The following is a 25017-nucleotide window of genomic DNA, read 5'->3' as shown; positions in this document are numbered from 1 at the left end:
AATTCAGCAGACAACATATTAGCAGACAATACATTTCCCAGCATGCAAAGGGTTAATGTTGCAAGGGACAAGATCAGTATGGGCATTTTACCATGTTACACGTTTCCACTGTTGAAATGCATTTCCACCCTACTATCTAGGTTTATGTAAACTGTTAAATCATTATTATTTATTAATTGTGGGACATCAATTTTTGTTGATTTTGCAGGTTCCAAATCAACCAATTTTGGGTAAATGTATTGGAAAATGATCAATGTAGATTGCTTTTTATAAAATGAATTTTTGTTCGTGGAATGGCATTTTTTGAAAACCCAAGAAATTTCATGCTTATTAATATAAATTATTTTTCAGTAAACAGGAAGAAGTTGACAAGTTGACAAGAAACTACAACTGGTAAATGAAAAAAATGTGCTTCACGTTTAGCTGCAATTGATTGGCATTTCATTTGGCAGTGTTTTATTGGCACTTGACAGTTACCAGACATTGTAACAGAGGCTACATTCCACTAAGTCAAGTTATTCATAACTGATCTTTTGCATAACAGTTTTTTTGAATGAATTCCAGGAAATCAAAATAACTTGTAAATTTTGGTTAATGTTATTGAAAATGAGTCAACAAGATAATATAAATTATTATTTTAAAATCTTAAGTTTATAAAATGAGTATATATATATAAGGTTGTTGTCATTTTGGCGGACAGATGCGAAGCTTCGCAGTGAAATGCAACATGCCGCCGCATACTGACTCTGCTTCAACGGCCGACTCGGCATCGACTTGTTGAGCCTTGACTCCGCGGATAGCGAAAAATGTTTGCGAAATATGTTTGTTGTGTTGGCTTTACTGTACCTAACAATCTGACCTGTTTATTATGCTCCCCCCAATTTTTTTTGGGGGGGGAACATATAGTCGCCGCTTCGTCTGTCCGTGCGTGTGTCCATCCGTGCATAATTTTTGTCCGGGCTATTTCTCAGCAATTAATGACTGGAATTCAATTAAACTTTATGGGAAGCTTCACTACCAAGAGGAAATGTGCATATTATCAGCCGGTTCTGGTAGGATGATTTTTCACAGAGTTATGGCCCTTTGAAATTTTCCGTTAACTGTACATATAGTGCAATTCTTGTCCCCCCAACTACTAGACGTTGCCTTTTATCTGAATATATAGTGCAATATTGTGAAAAAAAACACCTTTGGGGAGCATCACCCGTCTCCGACGGTTTCTTGTCTTATTTAAACTGGGAATTGATCGTTCTGGTTCTCTAACAAGAGAAAAATGGATGTGATTAATAGCAATATTTTGAGAGGGTAATTCATAAAAATGCCTATTTTCCCATAGGACTTATTGGCATTTCCATTATGTGTTTTTAATGATAGATTTTCAGGCACACGATTGCCATTATGGGTGCGTTATGACAGATTGTCAGATGGGTATATTTGGGTTCAACAAAGAGCGCCCTTGGTTTGCTTGAAACTTACATGTAAGATACCACAGTGTCATCAACAAGAAGTGCAAGACAACGGGCACCATGTTCACACTTTATGACCCATTTATCACTGAGTTATTGCGGCCATCAACAGATTGTTTGCAACACAAGAACGCAAACACGATAACCTAACATAACCAGTCTGTTTTATCCAGGAAATCTTCCTTTAGTTTGCATTTGTTGCTTCAATATTCAAGCAGTCCATCTAAGGAGAAAATGTGTCATACATTTTATGCCGTTGCTTGGATATTGGTGTAATTGAATACAATACAGCTTATGTAATAAAAATGCAATCAAAGAAATAAAATTGCTATCAAAGGAAACATTCAAACATGCGCTATAATGTCTCATTTTTAATAACATTTTCCATAGTGTCTGGTTTCTGGAAAATTGGGAAAAGCATTGACATTAACCCATTTATGCCTAGCGTCCTGAAAAAAGGACATTGCAAACAGCGTAGACCCAGATGAGACGCTGCATAATGCAGCGTCTCATCTGGGTCTGCGCTGTTTGCTTAAAAGGAATTTCTTTATGAAATATTCTTAATATAGAAATAAATATACTTGACATCCCTAATTTTGGAAATAAATTGATCCAATTTAGAAGGATGGGAGAGTCAACTAGGCATAAATGGGTTATGTTTTGTGCAAGAATTTTTCAAAGGAGTAAGATACTTTATAAATATAGTTTTGTATGATCATATATTAATCAACAAAAGGTTTTTCAATATTAAGTAGAGATTATTTTTAGTTTTGCACAGCCTATTATTTAGCTCAAACCTTCTAGAAACATTTTTTTATAATATATTTTTAGTCTCCAAGTCTTCTTAAAGTCCAAAATTTTAATAACGTTGAAGTATGAACATTCTGTATTAGTGTAAAAGTCAAATAAATGTCGAGACCCATTTGTACATTGTTCCTTCTAAAATTTCAATGTCAAGCATTGCTCAATATAATATCATCGTTCCTTTTATACATGTAAGCGTGCTTTAAGTCATTCAAGTTCCTTGTGCGCAAAATTATAATGTATTGACAATACAGCCTGCATTCACAGTGTCTGCAACAATTCAATGATATGTGTTAAAAAAAAAAATCTCTGGTACTGCGAAAAAAATTGACATCGGATAATCATTGAATGTAAATGCCAAAAGCAACAAAAAGACCCAATGTTGTAGTGGAACCTTAATGAGTGTCTGGAAGGAAGTCCCCTGTCATGGTTGACTTTACGGATATATTCTCATTACTATGTAATGGAAAATCGAAGGTTAATGTTATAACTGGGATGCACTATTATTTTATACGACCAAAGTGTAGGGTCAAAGTGTATTATAGGTTAACACAACGTCAATCCTGTATGTCTGCCTGTCCGTCTGCTTGTCTGTTTGCAAATTCAAAGATAATTCTATCAAAGTTTTTCATGGGCTTTTTAGCATTATGTTGCCATGTAAGCCATCAGGACAATTTGTGGAACATCCTTGCAGATTAACTGTAATATCTTGCTCTGACATATGAAACTAATTTTTTTGCTTAATTTTGCAATCTAGGGATTAAATTGTCAGAATATTGGATGGCATTTTGAATTATATTTCTCCCAAAATATCAACAGGAAATTATGAAATATGATTTGGTACTGAAATTTCACAATCATCAATATGCCAGCATTTGCAGCTAAATATTCTCAGAAAATGAAGGTCTTAATATGGTAATATTTCATTGTGGCAATCTGATTGATAAAGGATTAGAAAATATTGTAGTATACACATTATGATTTGACATTTATTTAAATGTGCATTAGTTTGCAATAGAGAAAGTTAACATTTGGCATGGAGAAATACATGGTATGCTAATCATAGATGGTACTTTGAGTAATTGAGTTTTAAGTTTAGGGTTTTCAGTTTTGAATATTCGCCTTACCAGGTTATTTGCATGAGGATTTGTCTTAAGAATATTTATACAGCAATTCATAAATATTTTTAAGACAAACTCCGTAAATGGCATACTGGATATCAAAGGGGGTAATCACATGATAATCAATATGGCGACGTTCATTCCCAGACTGGTATTTTTTGCTATTTTATACCCTTTATTACTTGGAAAGTGAGCTGGAAAGTGAGCGTGATTTAAACATTTATAAAGGGTATTAAATTGCAAAAAATATCTGTTTCTGCATGGACATTGCCATCTTGACTATAATCCCATGATTACCTTGTTTTGCATATGGCGTCCACCTAGCGACCCCATGGAGGTCTCAGTGCCCTCGAGCCGTGACCTTGGGAGCATTCTCAAATCTTTCACCCCAAAGCAACAAATTATGGTTATTGTTACTCAGAAAATGGACTCTACTTTTTCAATCCAGTTTGTAGACTTTCAATGCAATTCTGCTCAAATAAATTAGATATGGTTTAATGAATATGGTTTAAAACTAAAAGTAGGTAAATTGTTACTTAAACTTGCACTGTGAAAGTGTGAGTTGGTTGACCCCTGTCATACACTGTTTACGCAAATAAAATCCCACATTCCCTCATTCATGATACAGAATTCACTTTTAAATGCATAAAATCTTCCCAATTACTTGACTTTGTCTCGGCCATACAATTTTGTCAGTGCAATTGCGGCAGGGTTATACTTGTCATAAAAATTCTCAAATCATTACTGTTTTGATTATGCACCCTCAAATACCGGTTATATGCAGAATATTGTAGTACAAGAAGATTCAATGCTTTGAAACTAACAGTATGCCAACATGGTTTTACATCAGTCCCTTAGAACATTAAATTAAATTTAATACCTTTCTTACTAGATTCAAATTTTAAAGGCTTCATTTCCAACCCTTAGATACAGGTGAGCAGCAAACAGCATAAAACCTGAACAGACTACGAGTTACTCGCATTTACTCGCAGGCTGTTCTGGTTTTGTGCTGTTTGCACAAAGCCATTGGGAAAGGGAAAGGGTTAACCCTTTAAGTGCTGGAACCGAATTTTGAAGGCCTTTGCAAAAAGTTTGGATCCAGATGAGACGCCACAGAACGTGGCGTCTCATCAGGATCCAAACTGTTTGCTATTTTGATAGTATTCTTTGAAAAAAATCGAAGAAAATGCTCATTTTTGAAATTCAGCAGACGACATTTTAGCAGACAACAAATTTCCCAGCATGCAAAGGGTTAAAAAAGCTGAGCATAGTGATCATGTCAATATCTGATGTGAACTATTGTCTGTATTGGAGATATATTTCCACTGACTGTGACCTTTTTGAGACTGTATCAAATCTTTGTGCTGAATTGGAAAATCTAACCAGCTCTGATAAAGAATTGCATGCAGCCTGCCTGGTCAAATCTGATACTGCAGGCTTCAATGGGAGAGAACTTAAATGTTATCTCGTTATCACTCGCAAGAATGGACAAACAGAATCTGTCGAGAAAATCATATCAAAATCAGTTATGTTTCCATAGTGAATCTCACAGCAGGCTGTCACTTGCATAGATGATATTTGTAAATTTGATCAAAATCAGATTTTTTATAAGAGAAGTTTAGTGTGGTATGTTGATATAGTGATGTTTAAATCTTAAAGATACACATATTGGAGAACTGAATATCAGTGGGCTGTCAGTTGCAGAAATGTGGCGCTAGAGTCAGTTTGGATGTTGTTGTTTTTTTAATGAGAAAAGCAAGGTTTGTTGATTATATCACATTATCAATATTCATCTTAATTATGTTGTCACTTACAAGCATTGACATGTAGAAACTTTTGAGTAACTCTAATAAAAATTCCAAATTTTTCTTGAGGGACAATGGAAGTCAAATGTGTGTGGATTAGAGATATTAAAGTCGTAAATATGCATATTAAAGAAACTTGTCAGCATGATGCCATTTGTGTATATGTAGTTCAGAAAATCTGATGAAACTTTGCTATATTTCTAAGCTATAAAGATTAAGTTAACATTAAATAAATTAAAAATGATGTTCAGTTAAATCTTTATAAAACATGCAATCATTAGCAAAATGGTTTAATGAATCTGATTAAAATTTGATTATGTTGTTTTTTAAGCCAAAGTGAGGTCATTCCATTTAATAATAATTAAATTATTATATGTTATAATTACATATAAAATGTTGCATTTCTTAAAGATTCAAAACAAACAAACACTAATTAACATGAATACTAACAATTTGATGTGTTGAGAAATCATCACACACTGACAAACAAGCATTTATCAGCAGCGATTGTATAAGGGGAAAGTAAAAAATAATTAAGCTGTGAACAAGCTTAGGTAATATTGGAAATCAGGCTTAGAATGATTTATGAACTGGTTCAAACCACTTGCATAATGATTTTTTTTTAATAGTTCTTTAAATGTAAGCAAATAATCTGGAGTTAGCATCAGATATCAACATTATATTTAAAATTAAATTGAAACAACAATGCACCATTAAAATAAGTATTAAAATTCTGAAAAGTTCAATAATTTGTAATGCAATTATGAACAAGGTTGAGATGATATTTACATGGAAAATTAGTGTTCAGCTAAACAACTGCTATTTTAAATTAATTTGAGCCGTGCTCTGTGAAAATGGTGCTTAACCGTTTGCATGCTGGAAAATTTGTCGTTTGCTAAAATGTCGTCTGCTGAATTTCTAAAATTAGCATTTTTATTAACCAGGTTTTCCGAAGGAAAAAACTGGTTATTAGATTTGCGAATGCGGGCGGGCTGGCTGGCTGGCTGGCTGGCGGGCGGGCGGAACAAGCTTGTCCGGGCCATAACTTTGTCGTTCATTGTGAGATTTTAAAATCATTTGGCACATTTGTTAACCATCATTAGACGTTGTGTCGCGCGAAAAAATTATGTCAATATCTCCAAGGTCAAGGTCACACTTTGAGTTCAAAGGTAAAAAATAGCCATAAATGAGCTTGTCTGGGCTATAACTATGTCATTCATTATAAGATTTTAAAATCATTTGTCACATTTGTTCACCATCATGGGACGGTGTGTCGCACGAAAGAATCACGTCAATATCTCCAATGTCAAGGTCGCCACGACTAAAAATAGATTTATTTAAAAAAAAACTTACAAAGGGGGTTAATTTTGTTTGTTCATTTCAAAAGTTCAGTTTGAGTTGTCTCCCTTTATCACATTTTTTTTCACAATGAAAACCTGGTTTTGTGACAATTTTGTCCCTTGTCTTCGATTATTTTTCAAAGAATACTATCAGAATAGCAAACAGTTTGGATCCTGATGAGACGCCACGTTCTGTGGCGTCTCATCTGGATCCAAACTGTTTGCAAAGGCCTTTAAAATTCAGTTCCTGCACTGAAAGGGTTAATGCATGTGCATTATAAAAAGTGTCGTCCCAGATTAGCCATTGCAGTCTGCACAAGCTAATCAGGGATGACACTTTTCCCTTTTATGATATTTTTCGTTCAAATAAAGTCTATTTTTAGCAAACATCAATTTTAGGCGGAAAGTGTAGTCGCTAATTAGCCTGTGCCGACTGCACAAGCTAATATGGGACGACATTTTATGCATATGCATTTAACCCCCTTTTCACAGAGCACGGTCTATTTTTGTGCTCAGTGCTCTAGATTCTCCAGAGTTATGTGTCCTGGATCTCAGAAAATTGTATGGCATATGCATAGACTGGTCTATGTTTTGTAACAAATATTTGGGGCATTATTGAATTAATATAATAATAAAAATTTGTATAAAATCAATCACCCAAATGTCATACAATCTTCAATAGGCAGTCACGCCTCAGATCATCATTTCATTTCCTCGGGTATAGACAACATAAAAAATTGGTCAATTCTGTATGTATTCGTTATGTGACTGTTGCATATGTCATATTTACGTTGCAATTATTAGACGTATGACTTTGCACACAGCCCGTCAGATTTTGCACACTTTACAAACAACTGTTTCATTGTTTGTATCTGTATTTTGACTTTAGTAACTTGAGAGTCTCACACACATTACTTGGCATAGCGGACACACAAATTTTTGTGTTGCGTCACGCCGGTTGAGGGTCTCGCTTTCATCTTGAATATCAAAAACATTTGAAAACGTTGTGTTGAGTTTAATAAGCAAAAATGAATTACAAAGAAAACAGCAATGGACATTTATGTTATTGTGTTCTTAATGAACTATGTTACAGTTTGTGGAGTGATCTTTTTATGCCCCCGAAGGAGGGCATATAGTGATCGCAGTCAGCCAGCATAATGTGTTTAACCAAGAAACTTTAATGAGTTTTTTTTATATTTTCAGAACCATCTAAAGAGAGAACAATAATTCAAGTCCCATGAGAGGTGACTGTGTTACCAGAGGTAAGTAATTATAACAGTCTCTGAGAAACCATACATTACCCAAAAACCAGACACATATTAAGTCAGTTAAAAAAAGCTTCCATGTTAAATGTTGGTTATTTAATATTCTTCCTCAGGGGCTAAGCCTCCATAGTTGTAACAAATGCAGTCACAAGTCAATTACATGTTAAATGTAGGTTCTTTTCTATTCTTCCCTGGGGGCTACCTCCATAGTTGTAACCAATGCAGTCACAAGTAAAATTCTCCCAGATCTAGAATGCTACTAAGTTTGTAAATTATTTTAGCTAACCTGTGCACAGTTTTTATGATGACCTTTTTTTCAGAAAATCTTCTAGCATTGTCTGTCATCAATTTTTATCTTGTGAACTCTCAAGAGGCAACTTTTATTGCCCACTCTTTTTGAAATAATTTTTGAAACTGAGTCAGAACATTTGCCCCATTGATATCTCAACCATGTTCAAACTGGGTCATGTTGGGGTCAGAAAGTACATATCTAGGTCAAAGTGAATTAAAAGGTTGAGAACACTCCACAATTCCCATTTTGTGACATATTATTTCGAAACTTATCTATAACATTTTATCTTATGAAATCTTGACTGAGCTAGAAAATGGTTCTTATAAGTCCATTGGAAACATGGTTTCTAGTTTTTATGTCCCCCACCACTATAGTGGGGGACATATTGTTTTTGCCCTGTCTGTTGTTGGTTTGTTTGCGCCAACTTTAACATTTTGCAATATCTTTTGCTATATTGAAGATAGCAGCTTCATATTTGGCATACATGTGTATCTCATGGAGCTGCACATTTTGAGTGGTAAAAGGTCAAGGTCAATGTCATTCTTCAAGGTCAAAGGTAAAAAAAACTAAATCTAAGCGGTGCAGAAGGGGACATAGTGTTTGTCAAAGGTAAAAAAAACTAAATCTAAGCGGTGCAGAAGGGGACATAGTGTTTCTGACAAACACATCTTGTTTTTCCTTAAATCGCTATTGGTAAACCATTTGAAGACTGTTGTCATCTTGTATTTAGAATTTTAATGAAATTTCCTCAGAACATACATCTAATAATTATCTCAGTAAAAATCTAGTAATGTTTTTTAAATATCACAAAATCTTCTCAGAAATTATCAATTACTTAGTGTCTAAGGTGAGCGAGCAAAGGCCTCTGGTACTCTAATTCTACTTGAATGAAAATCATTGCAAGTTTATCAGTTCAGAAGTAGAATGAGAGGTGTAACTATACTTCTATCAGTTTAATAATTTCAGCTTACACAAAATGCCATCAATACCCCTGAAAATAAAAATAAAATCATTTTGCACTGATTACGAGTTAAAAAAAATACACAGAATGTATTATAGAGCTCAAGATGAGTGACTAAAATTAATGTTCCTGCTTAAATCGTATAAACAGAATACATCCCATTTGTACAACGTGTACTTAAAATAATGAATTGACTTTGCAACAAACACTTTCAAACATGAACATTATTCAATGTATTTATTACCAACCAAAGTATTAGTTTTCAGTGAAATAAACATTATTTTCTGAAGTAATTCTGAATTATGCCATTTTAAGCTGCATTAAACTAATTTCGGTGGACAGGCCTTTTAAATATTATTGATGTGGCAGCTTCAGATTTATATATTCTTATAATAATTTGTTTACAAAAATGCATGCTAGTAATCAAGCTGCTTTCTGCAGTGGCTAACTTGATTATACATGTATTGTTGATTATGAGCGCGAGATCACTATAGGGTAAAATCATTGTCACTACAAATCAAGAGAGGAGAACCTAACTATTGTATCTCATATAGAAATTTGATGAAGATACAACTGTTTCACACTAAACCCTCAAAATGCTGCTAATGTTTGATTGGTTGAATATAATCAATCCTAAACCCAATATTGTAGTCATTTCCTGTCCATTTTGGATCAATATTTGAACAGGCTGCAGTTCTCATTAAACAATTATTCGTTAAGGCCACAGAAATTTAATATTTCTTCCATAATTGATAACCACACAAATGCTGGCTTTATGCAGTTTATTATGGCCCTATTGATGCAAAATGTGCCATGTGCCGTCTAATTTCATTGTCACATGATACCTTCTTGCACAAAAGGGGCAAATTTTATTATAATTAGGCCAGAATTTTTTAATAAAATGATTTTCGGATCCGCCGACTCCAATTTTTGACGAAACCAAAAACAATTAAAAAATTTAAATCTTTTTTTTTTCGGATGCCAAAAGGTGGCTTTTAAACACGAAACGCTTGCCGGGTTTTAGAAAAAGTTCAAATGAGTTATAAATCATCATAATAAACCAAGTTTTAATTACCCACATTAATATGCGAACCTCCTTCATCCTGTACATGTGCAGGAATTTACCAACAGCTACGCCATCATTGTTTGTGCAAGAAGTTGATGAACGCTACAACGCTTTCACCAGCAAAGTCTGCTAATTTCCCAATAATTATGCAACCGTCAAATAAAATCCTGAATGGAATCGATTTGTAAGTAAATATTTTATTATTTCTTTACAATTTTATAAAATTGATAGTTTTAAAATGACTAAAAAATATTATGAAAGCAATAACAAAAACGATTTTAATTTAACAGGTGCTCGAAATGCGAAACCCATTTACGCCTATCAACTTTAAACATTCCATATTTTACGCACAAATACGGTCATAATTTTAGAGAATATAATTTTATGTGTTGTTTAATGTAGTTGTAGTGACGAATTTGTGCATATAATATGTGTTTTTTAGTTATTTTCAATGGGTACGAAACTTTGGTTTTGTTCCGAACTGGTTCGTACCAAAAGTTCAAAAATCGCAAAATCAACAGTTTCTAAAACGATTTCAAACCATGAATGTCCAAATAAAATAGTCAAGTTTATGGGGGTTATTATCGGATTAACAGCTCCTTTATGACATTGAACTATCAATTATGTTATCCTGGGATAAACTGTCACGAAGATCAATAATTATAACGATTATTAGAGACGCTTTTTCTTTAATCAATACCATGACAAAAACACATGTTAACTTGTTTCAACAGGCATTTGTGTTTAACAGTTCCATTATTAAAATGTTCTGGGAATGATATATTTTAATTAAGATACCAACTATTTCTGAAATCAAGAGTAGGTCCTTCACTCGATGTACTATATTTCGGATATGTTAGAATTCGGACATATATAAAGATAGTGACATTTATGTGTTGATTTGTTGTATATAGTTTGTACAAATATGTTTTGTGTTATTTCAGACAACAAGAATGGATGGTGGCAATTATCCTGGGTCTTTCTGTCAAGAAAAAGATGTGAAAAAATATAAATTTAATTGAACCTGGAAATCAACCACCACAACTAACAGAAAACCTTTTAACAAAAGGTGTTGTTTTACAATTTGTGAAATTTGATAATAAACAGAAGTTGATGTATATCATGTCCAAATGACCAAATGTATAAACTGTTTAACAATTTGAATTGAGATGCTTTATTTTCTGATGTTTGATTTATTTTTCCTTTCAGATGATATATATTTGTGTGATTCTAGGTTTTAATAAATAATTCTGAAACATTTATGCAGCATACTGTTACATTATTGTTAACGTTATTATATTATGTTGGTTATCTGGTTTATCAAGTGGAAAAAATGTTAGTTATATAAAAATAAAGCTTTTAATATTAAGACTTATTTAGGTACTTATTGTTATTTATGTATATACATACTTCTCAGAGTAATAAAAATATAGTAAATGCCATTATTCATTAATGTAGTATGGTTCGTGTAATGATTGTCCTTATTGATTAAGTTTGAATTACGGGCGGTTTTCACACCGGGATAAAGTGGCAACAACCTTTTTTGGGCCAGTGAAACCCCTGAAAAGTGTTTTATTATGCTATTTGTATTTGTCTGCGGTATTGATTTTTACTGGACAATAAACTATAAATGTTTCTTTTAAACCTCAACAGCTTATTGGTTGTTTGTGGAGATAAAGTATTTTTAATGCAACATATGGATTCCTTGTGAAAAAAAAACATAAAAAAATCACCAAAAAGTTTATTATAGACAAGTGAAAAGATTGCATAACTTGTGAACTTACATATATATAGTTAAGATATTTTTAAAATTCAAACTAATTTAAAAACTGCACATCAAGACCTACAGTCTGATCATGATCATTTTGCACATCAACATGTTTGAAAAAAATCACTGTGGTTGCTTAGTAAAAAGAACTTCATACCATAACATTTTTAAAATGAGTGCATAAATTATTTGGTCACCCATCTTTTTTTTCTTTTTTGTTTTTCCGTCCTCCTACCCGACACTTTTAGAAAAAAAATCCGAAAATCATTTTAATAAAAAATGTTGGCCTTAGAACACATTATAGGTTTGAACATTTTCTTTTTAATTCAAGAAACTTATCCCCCCTTTCACTCTTGCAATAAAACTGGAAGCTAAGGAATCAGTTTTAACCATTTACCCCTTAGATACGTATTTTGACGCATTTGTAGTCCCTTAGAAAGTCAAATTTAATATAAAACCTCTCTTACTAGATTCAAGTTTTTAAGACTTCATTTCCAACACTTAGATACTGATGAGCAGCAAACAGCATAAGACCTGAACAGACTGCGAGTTACTCGCAGGTTGCAAAAGCCATTTTCCCTTTGCTTCTATTAATAAGTGGGAAAGGGTTAAGAGATCAGAGTCCGAGAAACTCTTAAGTTTCATTTTTAGGGTAAAACCAGCTCTTGTTACAATATGAGTAGGTTTCGTTTTCGTGAAATGCATACTGCAGTGTTATGCAGTAACGAGACATTATTAATTGATTAAATTAATACACTAAGCATAGGAAGATAGTTTGAAGAGCTTTTTTTATGCCCCCTTTCAAAGAAAAGGGGGTATATAGTTTTCGCACTGTCCGTCTGTCAGTCTGTCTGTCTGTCTGTCACACTTTTCATGTCCGCTCTCTATTTCAAAGACTTTTCATCCGATCTTTACCAAACTTGGTCAGAAGTTGTATCTAGACAATATCTAGGAAAAGTTCGAATATGGGTCATGCCTGGTCAAAAACTAGGTCACGGGGTCACTTACTGCATTTCAAGGATTTAGCATGGTAAAATGCTCATAAATTCTATCAAAGTGTTGGCTATAACTTTTGCATTATTGAAGATAGAAACTTGATATTTGGCATGCATGTGTATCTCATGAAGCTGCACATTTTGAGAGTTGGAAGTTCAAGGTCAAGGTCATTCTTCAAGGTCAAAGGTAAACAAAATAAATATAAAAAAAAATCAAAAGCAGCGTTCTCATGAAGCTGCCAATTTTGAGTGGTGGCAGTTCAAGGTCAAGGTCATCCTCAAGGTCAAAGGTAAAAAACAACAAAAACAAATTTTTATATCAAAGCGGCGCAATAGGGGGCATTGTGTTTCTGACGAACACATGTCTTGTTTTATCATGCTCATGTTGAAATCATGCTATAACCATGTATAAATATTATGATCAATACCTTTTGTCTTTTGCTTTTTAACCCTCTCCCACTCAGAAGCTACGTAAAAAAGATATGTGCAAACAGCATAAAACCAGAACAGCCTGCGAGAAACTCGCAGTCTGTTCAGGTATTGTGCTGCTTGCTGCGCATTGGTATCAAGGTGTTGGAAATGAAGCCTTGAAAATTTGCATCTAGTAAGAAAGCTCTTTAATTAAATATAACTTTCTAAGGGACTACACATGCGTCAAAAAAAATATGTTAGTGGTAAAGAGTTAAATAATATATACATTATAGTGATACATAGATCTTCATCTTTATTATTATTCTACTTTGAAGTGTCATGTTCCATAAATCGGACTCACAATTATTAATTATAAATCATAATGTATATAACTCAAACAGGATTATATAAAGATGTTAGTACCGGTTTTCAGAGGATTCAAGTTTTGAGTGATATATGGGCCATGCTTTGTGAAAACGGGGTTTAATGCATGTGCATTAATGCATGTGCTTAAGGTGTCATCCCAGATTAGCCTGTGCAATCTGCACAGGCTATTCAGGGACGACACTCTCCGCCTTAACTGGATTTTTGTTAAGAAGATACTTTTTTTAAACAGAAAATATCATAAAAGCGGAAAGTGTCGTCCCTGATTAGCCTGTGTGAACTGCACCGGTAAATTATAATTTCTAATTTGTTGGATGTTTTTGAAATTAAATTGAGATATAATAGTCATTTAACACGCAATGTTATTCCCTTGGAGATAAAGTATTATGAATGTCTACTGGATCCCAGCTTTTATTGGTCTCCTGTCTTATAGGAGATTCTTATCGAGTATAGCCAAAAAGGAATTGAGGAAGGTTTTTGCAACACGATACTTAAAGGACAACATTTTCCCTGCATCATGTGATCTACCATTAACACGCACAATCCCAAATCGAGCCGCAATAATCTAAATGCAAATCTGGCCAAGTATTGATGCATCACCAGATTTCATCTACATAACAAACCCATTGTATGCAGCCTTTCTGCTAGAAAGATGCCTTTAGGTCACAATACACTAACAAATTTCCTTAACATTGTCGATGTAAAACCAATAAGTTTTAATACAATAAAGTCAACATTTTTGCCAGCAGAGAACCTCATAACAATACATTTTCTTAAAGAACATTTCAAGATAAATTGATTTAAACAATACCAAAAGAGAGGTCATGCGATATGTAAGAAAGAACTCTATGTGAATCAAAGATCACTTGTTTTCAGCCATCTATTTACGGGCTGCACTCCAGCTGATTAGGTATATTGCCTAATGTCAAAGTCCCATCATATAGTCTCCAACCGTAAAGCAAATTTGTACTACACAACAATATTTTTCCTACCACATGCAGTAAGAAATATTCAAAAATAAAGTTATGCCCACAAAGAGAATTGTGCCCTCAAATAAATGCTGTTGACTGCTTTTTAGAGAGAAAATGTAACCATTACCAGCATCATTACACTTTGGTAATATTTATTAACCCCATACCCCCTCCCCCGCGGCAGGTTGTGAAATGGGCTTTACTGGGATCCCTATTGGCTTCTGTCTGTCTGTCTGTAGACCAAAACCTGTTTGGAGGCATTCTCACAAAGTGTTTATAGCACAACATATCCCGACTTGCAGGCATTGTTACTCATGATATTGACTTATGTCCCTTTTGTTAAATTAGTAATTCTTTAACATAACATTTAAACCTTTCCTCCATATATTTAGAGTTATTTCCCTTAACTATTTTTCATCCTCAATTTTTTTCCAGAAGACATAATGACAATTATGAGAGGTGTCATCTTTGAACTTCCTGTGTTGCTAGATGTAAGTAAGGGGAGGTTTAGTTAACAACAACTATTACTTTTGCTTTAATATTTTCTCAGTTATGGCCCTTGTGAATGATCATGCCAAAACTTTGTTCAGGGCATATCTTGAGTTAAATATGATGTATCAGGATGTAACTTTTAGGTAGAAAGCTTACATTGTTGGAAATCAGTCATTTAAACTGAATTGCAAATTTCTCTGACATAGTGCCATGCCAGATGGGGGGAAGGGGAGGGATTTATACTTGTATGTTGGTCTGAAATAGCAGAGATGTCTCGGATTATAACTGTAAAATACCTTATAAATTGAGTGAACAGGAATGTGTTGTGAAGTGTTGATTTTTATGATTATGTAGACAAATTTAGTAACAGAAATCATACAGATCCTAAATCAGAGTTTAACAAATCATATTTAAAATGCTTGAATATAATATAGAATTCTCTGTAAAGGTATTTTATTTTCCGAGCATTTTAATTGACAATGTCAATGCATCCATTTAATTGAAGATAATTCACATTTGTTTTGTGGTACTTCTTGTTTGGTAATTTTGTGGTCAATACAAGGACTGCTGTCAATATTGCTGTCAAGAAATTAATTCCTGCATAAATGATTGGGCTCTGTTGATGACATAATTTGTCTCAATCTCCTGTCAGACCACTAAAAAATAATAGTGCGCCTAATCACATTCTGTCGCGAACAATTGGTCGGTATGTTTGTTTTCTCCCCAGCTTTATTGCATCTCATATTAATATTAATGTCTTTTATGGACAGAGATTCTTCCTAGAAATTTATGTCATTGTTTTTGTTGACATCACTAAGATTATTTTCTTCATATCCTAAGTGCAGTTGGTAGCTTATGGTTAACTCTTTCAGTGCTGGAACCGAATTTTGAAGGCCTTTGCAAACAGTTTGGATCCAGATGAGACGCCACAGAACGTGGCGTCTCATCTGGATCCAAACTGTTTGCTATTCTGATAGTATTCTTTGAAAAAAATCAAAGAAAATTATAATTTTAGAAATTCAGCAGACAACATTTTAGCAGATGACAAATTTCCCAGCATGCAAAGTGTTAAACATTAATCTTTCTCAGAATTTTTTGGGGAGGTTTATTTTTCCCGTATGATGCTCCTGAAATAATGTTAATAATAATAATAACAATAATTTAAAATATTATCAATTTAATTTAAAGAAAAACACATCTCAATTCCAACCCTTTTATGTCTTGAACAAACTAAGAATCCAATTAACAACCAGGACTAAATTCAAAAGAAGTATGCTATGCTATTTTTGCCTTCATCTGTGCATAATTGCCTTCAGGAATTGCTAAAAATAGTGATTAACACATTTTAAAAAATATCAGATTTTCTTTTATTTTAAATTGCCAGTTCGATTTCAATCATTAGCATTAAAAATATCGTACGGTTTCAAAACATCAGTATTGTTGTCATTTCAATCGACATGATATCAAACCCTATATTTGAGTAACAGAGGACTGATTAACATTTGAATATTATTTAATCAATTTGTGCACATTTTAAATGACACAAACAGCATTTGATAAAAAATGTGGAAATATTCATATTAATGAGATCGATATTTATACACTTTTATATTTTTTCTATAAGTTTAAAAATATTTATTTTAGCTTGAATGCATCAAAAGCCTCAGACATATTGAAACACTCTTGAATCTGTCTCCTGGGCCTAGAATCAGTATCACTGTCTTTTGGGGAGATCTAAAGAATGCTGTCACAGTGGGGATTGAACCTGTGCCCTCGGGGTGGCTAGGCGGACACCGTATCCATACACCACAGCGACTTAGGGGTGGCTAGGCGGACACCGTATCCATACACCACAGTGACCTCGGGGTGGCTAGGCGGACACCGTATCCATACACCACAGTGACCTTGAGGTGGCTAAGCGGACACCGTATCCATACACCACAGCGACCTCAGGGTGGCTAGGCGGACACCGTATCCATACACCACAGCGACCTCGGGGTGGCTAGACGGACACTGTATCCATACACCACAGCGACCTCGGGGTGGCTAGGCGGACACCGTATCCATACACCACAGCGAACTCGAGGTGGCTAGGCGGACACGGTATCCATACACCACAGTGACCTCGGGGTGGCTAGGCGGACACCGTATCCATACACCACAGTGACCTTGGGGTGGCTAGGCGGACACCGTATCCATACACCACAGGGACCTCGGGGTGGCTAGGCGGACACCGTATCCATACACCACAGGGACCTCGGGGTGGCTAGGCGGACACCGTATCCATACACCACAGCCACCTCGGGATGGCTAGGCGGACACCGTTTCCATACACCACAGCGACCACGGGGTGGCTAGGCGGACACCGTATCCATACACCACCTGTGACCTCGGGGTGGCTAGGCGGACACCGTATCCATACACCACCTGTGACCTCGGGGTGGCTAGGCGGACACCGTATCCATACACCACAGTGACCTCGGGGTGGATAGGTGGACACCGTATCCATACACCACAGCAACCTCTTTTAATTCAGCCTCAAATCTTTCTGCTCTTTAAAGCGGTGCTCTGAACCTTCTCGTAGGAATTCCTAAATATTTTTCGTCCTAATTTTTCTTGAGAAAGATTTTCTTGGTTAAGCCAAATAAGGCAAAAGTGTTTTCCCAATAACATTTGATTTAATAACATCTGGAGAAAATTGCTTGTCTGCCCTCCAGAGATATTTATAATGACTGATTGCTTCAGGAAAGGTCACTTCAGACATCAACAGTTTCATTTTCTGATGAGATCATGTGTCCTGGCACAGACGAAGTGTTATTCCGGCTTGTCTTAGATTGTCCAACATTTTCTCAGAAGCTTTTTAATGAATTTATCCTAAAGTTACCATAGATAATTTTTGTGGCACATTAATGGAGTTACACAAATTTTCTTAACCCTTTCCCACTCAGAGGCAAAGGGAAAATTGCTATGTTCAAACAGCATAAAACCAGAACATCCTGCAAGTAACTTGCAGTCTGTTCAGGTTTTATACTGTTTGCTGCTCATCAGTATCTAAGGGTTGGAAATGAAGCCTTTAAAACTTGAATCTTGTAAGAAAGCTCTTAAATTAAATTTAACTTTCTTAGGGACTACAAATGTGTGAAAATATGTATCTTAATGGTAAAGGGATAACTGCTTTGTGTTCCTGTACTCAATAATGCATGGGTATGGTTCATGTCCGCTTTTTTTGTGCTTTATGCAGGAAGTGCTTTGCTGTTTCAGGGCGTTTGTTGCCTGGTGATGATTCATTTGTGAGTGTAGTAACAGCAGAATATTTGTGTAAAGTTCCTTTCCTTTAAAAAGTTTGCTTTTTAGCTCCCCTGAGCACAACGTGCTCATGGTGAGCTTTTGTGATCGCCTTTTGTCTGTCGTCGGCGTTGTGCTGCGTCAACATTTGCCTTGTTAACACTCTAGAGGCCACATTTATTGTAAAATCTTCATAAAATTTGGTCAGAATATTGGTCTCATTGATATCTTGGATGAGTTCGTTTTCATTTTCTTGAAAAACATGGCTGCCAAGGGGCGGGGCAATAATATTATTCCTTATATGGCTTTATATGGCTATAGTAAAACCTTGTTAACACTCTAGAGGCCACATTTATTGTCCAATCTTCATGAAACTTGGTAAGAAGATTCATCCCAATAATATGTTGGACGAGTTAATAAAATGATGCCAGTTGGTTGATAAACATGGCCGCCATGGGGTGGGGCATTTTTCCTTATATGGCTATAGTAAAACAACACTCTAGAGGACACATGTATTATCTGATCTTCATGAAATTTGGTCATAAGATTTGTCCTAATGATATCTTGGATGAGTTTGAAAATGGTTTCAGTTGCTTAAAAAACATGGCCACCAGGGGGCGGGCATTTTTCCTTTTATGGCTATATAATGGCTTTAGTAAAACCTTATTAACACTCTAGAGGCCACATTTATTGACCGATCATCATGAAACTTGGTCAGACAATTTGTTCCAATGATATCTTGGATGTGTTCGAAAATGGTTCCGGTTTGTGGGAAAAAAAAAACATGGCTGCCAAGGGTGTGTGGCATTTTTCCTTATATAGGTCACAATATACTAAATACTTTCCCTATATAATTCAATGTAAAAGCGACAACTTTGAGCCAAAATACATGCAACATTTTGCACATAGAGACCCCCATAACCATACCTTTTCTTAAAGACCATTCTAAGCGGAATCTATTTATGCAATAAAAAAGATATGTCATGTACAATGCAAGAAAGAACTTGACACAAATCAAAATTCGTTTGTTTTTGCACCTTTTTTATAGGCCGTTTCTTAGTGGAATGTAACCTTTTTCAGTGCAAGGCTTTACTAAGGTCTCCAAGTTTATCGTATTTCAGGAATTCGGTCGTGAACATCTATTTATGCCCTACCATTATCTCCGAAAGATAAAACCCGAACAATAGTTTAAAGTGTAAACATGCCTTCGAGTCAACTACGATATTTTTTTAGAGAGAACAGCCCTACATGAAACTATTATTTAGTATATTGTAACCTATAGTAAAACCTTGTTAACACTCTAGAAGCCATATTTATTGGCCGATCATCATGAAACTTGGTCAGAAGATTTGTCCCAATGATATCTTGGACAATTTCGAAAATGGTTCCAGTTGCTTGAAAAACATGTCCACCAGAGGGCGGGCATTTTTAGCTCACCTGATTGCTCAGGTGAGCTTTTGTGACCGGTCATTGTCCGTCAACATTTGCTTGTAAACACTCTAGAGGCCACATTTCTTTCCCATCTTCATGAAACTTGGTCAGAAGCTTTGTCCCAATGAAATCTCGGCCTAGTTCAAAACTGGGTTGTGCCGGGTCAAAAACTAGGTCACTAGGTAAAAAAAAAAACAACCTTGTAAACACTGTAGAAGTCACATTTCATGTCCAATCTTCATGTGACTTAGTCAAAATGTTTGTCTTAATGATGTCTTGGTTGAGTTCAAAAGTGGTTCTGATCAGTTGAAAAACATGGCCGCCAGTGGGCAGGGTAGTTTTCCTTGTATGGCTATAGAAAACCTTGTAAACATTCTAGAAGTCACAATTTTTGCCCAATCATCATGAAAGTTGGTCAAAACAATGGTTCAATTGATGTCTCGAACGAGTTTGAAAATGGTCGAGATTGGTGAAAAGACATGGCCGCCAGTGGGCGGGGCATTTTTCTCTATTATGTATATAGTGGCAGTTTTCCCTATTTGGCTATAGAGAAACCTTGTAAACACTCTAGAAGTCACAATTGTTTCCCAATCATTATGAAAGTTGGTCAAAACATTGGTTTTATTGCTATCTCGGACGAGTTTGAAAATGGTCGGGATTGGTGAAAAAACATGGCCGCCAGTGGGTGGGGCATGTTTCTCTATATGTATATAGTGAAAACATGTGAACACAGTAGAAGTCACATTTTTGGCCCAATTTTCATGAAATTTGCTCAGAACATTTGTTTCCTTGATATGAGAGTTGAGTTCTAAAATGGTTCCGGTCAGTTACATGGCTGCTGAGAGGGGGGCAGTTTTCTCATTATGCCCCCCCCCCCCCCCCTTCATAGAAGAGGGGGTATATTGTTTTGCTCATGTCGGTCCGTCCACCAGATGGTTTCCGGATAATAACTCAAGAGCGCTTATGCCAAGGATCATGAAACTTCATAGGTACATTTATCATGACTTGCAGATGACCCCTATGGATTTTCATGTCACTAGGTCAAAGGTCAAGGTCACGATGACCCAAAATAGTAAAATGGTTTCCGGATGATAACTCAAGAACACTTATGCCTAGGATCATGAAACTTCATAGATACATTGATCATGACTCGCAGATGACTCCTATTGATTTTGAGGTCACTAGATCAAAGGTTAAGGTCACAGTGACCCGAAATAGTAAAATGGTTTCCAGATGATAACTCAAGAACACTTATGCCTAGGATCATGAAACTTCATAGGTACATTGATCATGACTCGAAGATGACCTCCATTGATTTTCAAGTCACTAGGTCAAAGGTCAAGGTCACGGTGACCTGAAATAGTAAAATGGTTTCCGGATGATAACTCAAGAACGCTTATGCCTAGGATCATGAAACTTCATAGGTACAATGATCATGACTCGCAGATGACCCCTATTGATTTTCATGTCACTAGATCAAAGGTCAAGGTCACGGTGACCTGAAATAGTAAAATGGTTTCTGGATGATAACTCAAGAACGCTTATGCCTAGGTTCATGAAACTTCATAGGTATATTGATCATGACTCGCAGATGACCCATATTGATTATCAGGTCACTAGGTCAAAGGTCAAGGTCACAGTGCCAAAAAAACGTATTCACACAATGGCTGTCAAGGTCATGGTGACTCGACTTAGAAAAATGGTTTCCGGATGATGACTCAAGAATGCTTACGCCTAGGATCATGAAACTTCATAGGTACATTGATCATGACTCGCAGATGAAATAATGATGAAACTTGACCAGGATGTTTGTCTGGACAATGTCTAGGTCAAGTTTGACATTTGTTTAACGATTGAATGAACCGACTCCTCTCAGGTGAACGAACTAGGGCCATCTTGGCCCTCTTGTTCCTTATATGGACTTATGAATCTTCATGAAACTTTGTCAGAATATTTGTTGAAATGATATTTTGGATGTAAATAAAAATGGTTCTGGGCTGTTGAAAAAAAATGGCTGCCAGTGTGTTCACTAGTCATGAAAGGTGGTAAGAACATTTTGTTCTAATAACATCTTGGGCTGCACAGAACAGGTCAGTTCCTTTGAATCTTAGGTGAGCAACTTTGGACCTTTCAGGCCCTCTTGTTGTTTGGATGTGTATTGATTGACAGACATAAGTTTGGAATGCAATGTCCAGCAAAGTGTCATTAGAGTTTTCTAACAACTATTTCATTTTGAAACCCTAAGGTACTGACGATAAGCAAACAGCATAAGACCTGAGCATATTGCAGTATGAGTTACTGGTGAATCTGGCCAGTTTCCCTTTTCGTCTGAGCGGGAAATGGTTAACCCTTTGCATACTGGGAAATTTGTCGTCTGCTAAAATGTTGTCTGCTGAATTTTTAAAATTAGCATTTTCTTTGATTTTTTTTCATAGAATACTATCAGAATAGCAAACAGTTTGGATCCTGATAAGATGCCACGTTCTGTGGTGTCTCATCTGGATCCAAACTGTTTGCAAAGGCCTTCAAAATTCGGTTCCAGCACTGTAAGGGTTAACACTTTTTACTTCTCAAGATAAGCACAAGATGTCAGTAAATCATCCCATTGTTCTAGTAATGACCTCTTACTTTGTGACAGGTAGTCTCTGGCAATCCATCCTATATTGTTTTATGTAACGTTTACAGCTGATGGTCATTCTTTGTTGGTGTGCAAAGCAACTGAATTTGTCAGTAGTTGTTGAATAAAGTTTGAAATGTTGGTCAAGTCCTTCTAGTTTGAATGTACCGAGAGTACTTGGCTAATCAGTTTCTTTGTAATGCCGTCTAATGTTGGTATTGCGTGATTTGGTTGTCTGCTAGCAGCAAACTTTGACATCTAGGCAGATTATCAAATTGTAAGTTTCGGATTTCTCTACAATCACAATTGAGTATTACCCATGCAGTAGGCTCAGTTACCTTTGCATTAATGCCAGCACACTTTGTGCACTAGATTTATCTTTGCATTAATGCCAGCACACTTTGTGCACTAGATTTACCTTTGCATTAATGCCAGCACACTTTGTGCACTAGATTTATCTTTGCATTAATGCCAGCACACTTTGTGCACTAGATTTATCTTTGCATTAATGCCAGCACACTTTGTGCACTAGATTTACCTTTGCATTAATGCCAGCACACTTTGTGCACTAGATTTATCTTTGCATTAATGCCAGCACACTTTGTGCACTAGATTTATCTTTGCATTAATGCCAGCACACTTTGAGCACTAGATTTTGCATTGTAACTCGCATTAAGGAAGTTTTACTGTATAAGCCAGTGCTTTAATGCCTATTTTCCACATTATTGTAAAGAGAAAATATAATAGACTTATCTCATGGGAAATTGTGACCTGTTACCTACTCCTGCACTTAATGTGACTTCAGTCATTCCATCATCATAATTTACAATGTTCTTGCAGTCTCAGAATCGTTGGGAAATTTGAAATTTCCAGGGCTGGTATTCACCAACCCATTCTTTAAGACTTACAAATAAAGAAAAGACCTGCCGCCAAGAAAATATGTCCAGCATTTGAATATATGAAGGCTTAAAATGGCATTGAGCTGTATTAAAATTATACTATAGTGTTAAGAATAGTATTTAATTTTAGACTTAAGTCTAAGAGATGGTTGGTTAATGTCCATTAATTTTTTTTAGTAATTTGAATTAGAACTATCCTAAAGTTTACCACTTTTGTTTTAAAAATACAGTTGTTCAAGTCTTTACTCGTCATAATGATAACAATTTTCAATTCTGCTCCTCAATCGCTCTCTCTCATAGGTCAGTGTGACATCTTTCGAGTCCTTTGTGACATTTTCATTCCTGATGTTGCCAATTTTCTGATTACCGCAATCTCAAGGGAAATTCATAGGCTATGTTTGTTGTAGCTTTGTGGGTGCTTTCATTAAGAGTTATGGAAATGAGCGGTGCACTGTGAAAAGGGGAATTAACTCTTTCAGTGCGGGAAACAAATTTTGAAGGCCTTTCAAACAGTTTGGATCCAGATGAGACGCCATAGAACATGGCGTCTCAACATGATCCAAACTGTGTGCTTTTCTGATAGGATTATTTGAGAAAAAAAAATGGAAGAAAATGCTAATTTTAGAAATTCAGTAGACGACATTTGAGCAGACGACTAATTTACCAGCATGCAAAGGGTTAATAAATGTGTGTAAAGTGTCTTCGCAGGGAGGACTTTATCTGCCTAAACTGGATTTTTGCTTGGAAGAGACTTTCTGTAAACGAAAAATATCATAAAAGTGGAAAGTGTCCTCCCTGATTAGCCTGTGCGGGCTGCATTGTCTCGGAGAACATATAATTGCATATTGCCAAAACTGTGAAATGTTGTTGCTTGTGCAGATACTGTTGTACATAGGTGTTACTACCAGTTCTCCTCAGTTGTGTATAAACCTGTTTAATCTGTAGTCCTCAGAACCAACAATGCTCACCAATTTTATAAAAAAAATAGTTGCTGGCAAATCATAATTGTTAATACTGTATGGGATTTTGGGATTTTGAAAGGATTTATTTGTTTTAGTGGGGTTTTCCAAAATCTAGACCTTTCCAAAATACAGAATTAGTCATATTTTGACAATATTAAATGTAGGTCTGCATATATTTGCAAAAACGTATACTTAGAAGAAAAGTATTGGGAAAAATTATAGTATAGTATAGTTTTTTTAATATAACTATTAAATTAAAAAAACATGGCTGAAATTAAACAAATAATTATTTACTATTGGTTTGCCATGGTTATCTCATTTTTCCAAGAAGAAATGGAAATTTTGATTTGTGGCACTATATGAGGAAATAATATTGTGGGGCGTCTGAAATTTTTGTAGAAATGCTAATTTTTCAGCAGACAAAGCATTTTGAATGTTATTCAATCAAATGACAAATAAATGAAAGGCAACTCTTATATTTTTTATGGCCCCGAAGGAGGGCATATTAGGGATTGGACCGTCCTTCCTTCCGTCCGTCTTTCTGTCACACTTTGCGTTTAGGTTTCGAAAAATGCTCACAATTTCTTTGTCACTTCAGATGTAACCTTCATATTTGGTATGCATGCGTTTATGGACAAGGCCTTTCCATATGCACACAAATTTGGACCCCTTTGACATTGAC

At 35.4% G+C, this 25017-nt stretch overlaps 2 protein-coding genes across 3 annotated transcripts in view; both read left to right on the top strand.

Moving 5' to 3' along the window:
- The window catches only part of LOC127837373 (dipeptidyl peptidase 2-like), a 95133-nt gene that overhangs the window by 30631 nt on the left and 39485 nt on the right, over positions 1 to 25017 (top strand). The gene's annotated exons all lie outside the window — the stretch shown is intronic.
- The window catches only part of LOC127837380 (G-protein coupled receptor 52-like), a 68379-nt gene that overhangs the window by 27801 nt on the left and 15561 nt on the right, over positions 1 to 25017 (top strand). The window contains exons 1-2 of one of the 2 annotated variants that reach the window (XM_052364382.1): positions 4892 to 5151; positions 7740 to 7798. The gene's annotated coding sequence lies outside the window, so the exon portion shown is untranslated. Of the gene's footprint in view, positions 1 to 4891; positions 5152 to 7739; positions 7799 to 25017 lie in introns of those variants that run through there. The other variant, XM_052364381.1, reaches the window with a different exon arrangement.

Source organism: Dreissena polymorpha, chromosome 7 (assembly GCF_020536995.1).
Source record: "Dreissena polymorpha isolate Duluth1 chromosome 7, UMN_Dpol_1.0, whole genome shotgun sequence".
Lineage (NCBI taxonomy): Eukaryota > Metazoa > Mollusca > Bivalvia > Myida > Dreissenidae > Dreissena > Dreissena polymorpha.
Note: the sequence above shows the minus strand (reverse complement) of the source record. Positions and strands in the feature narration are given on the sequence as shown.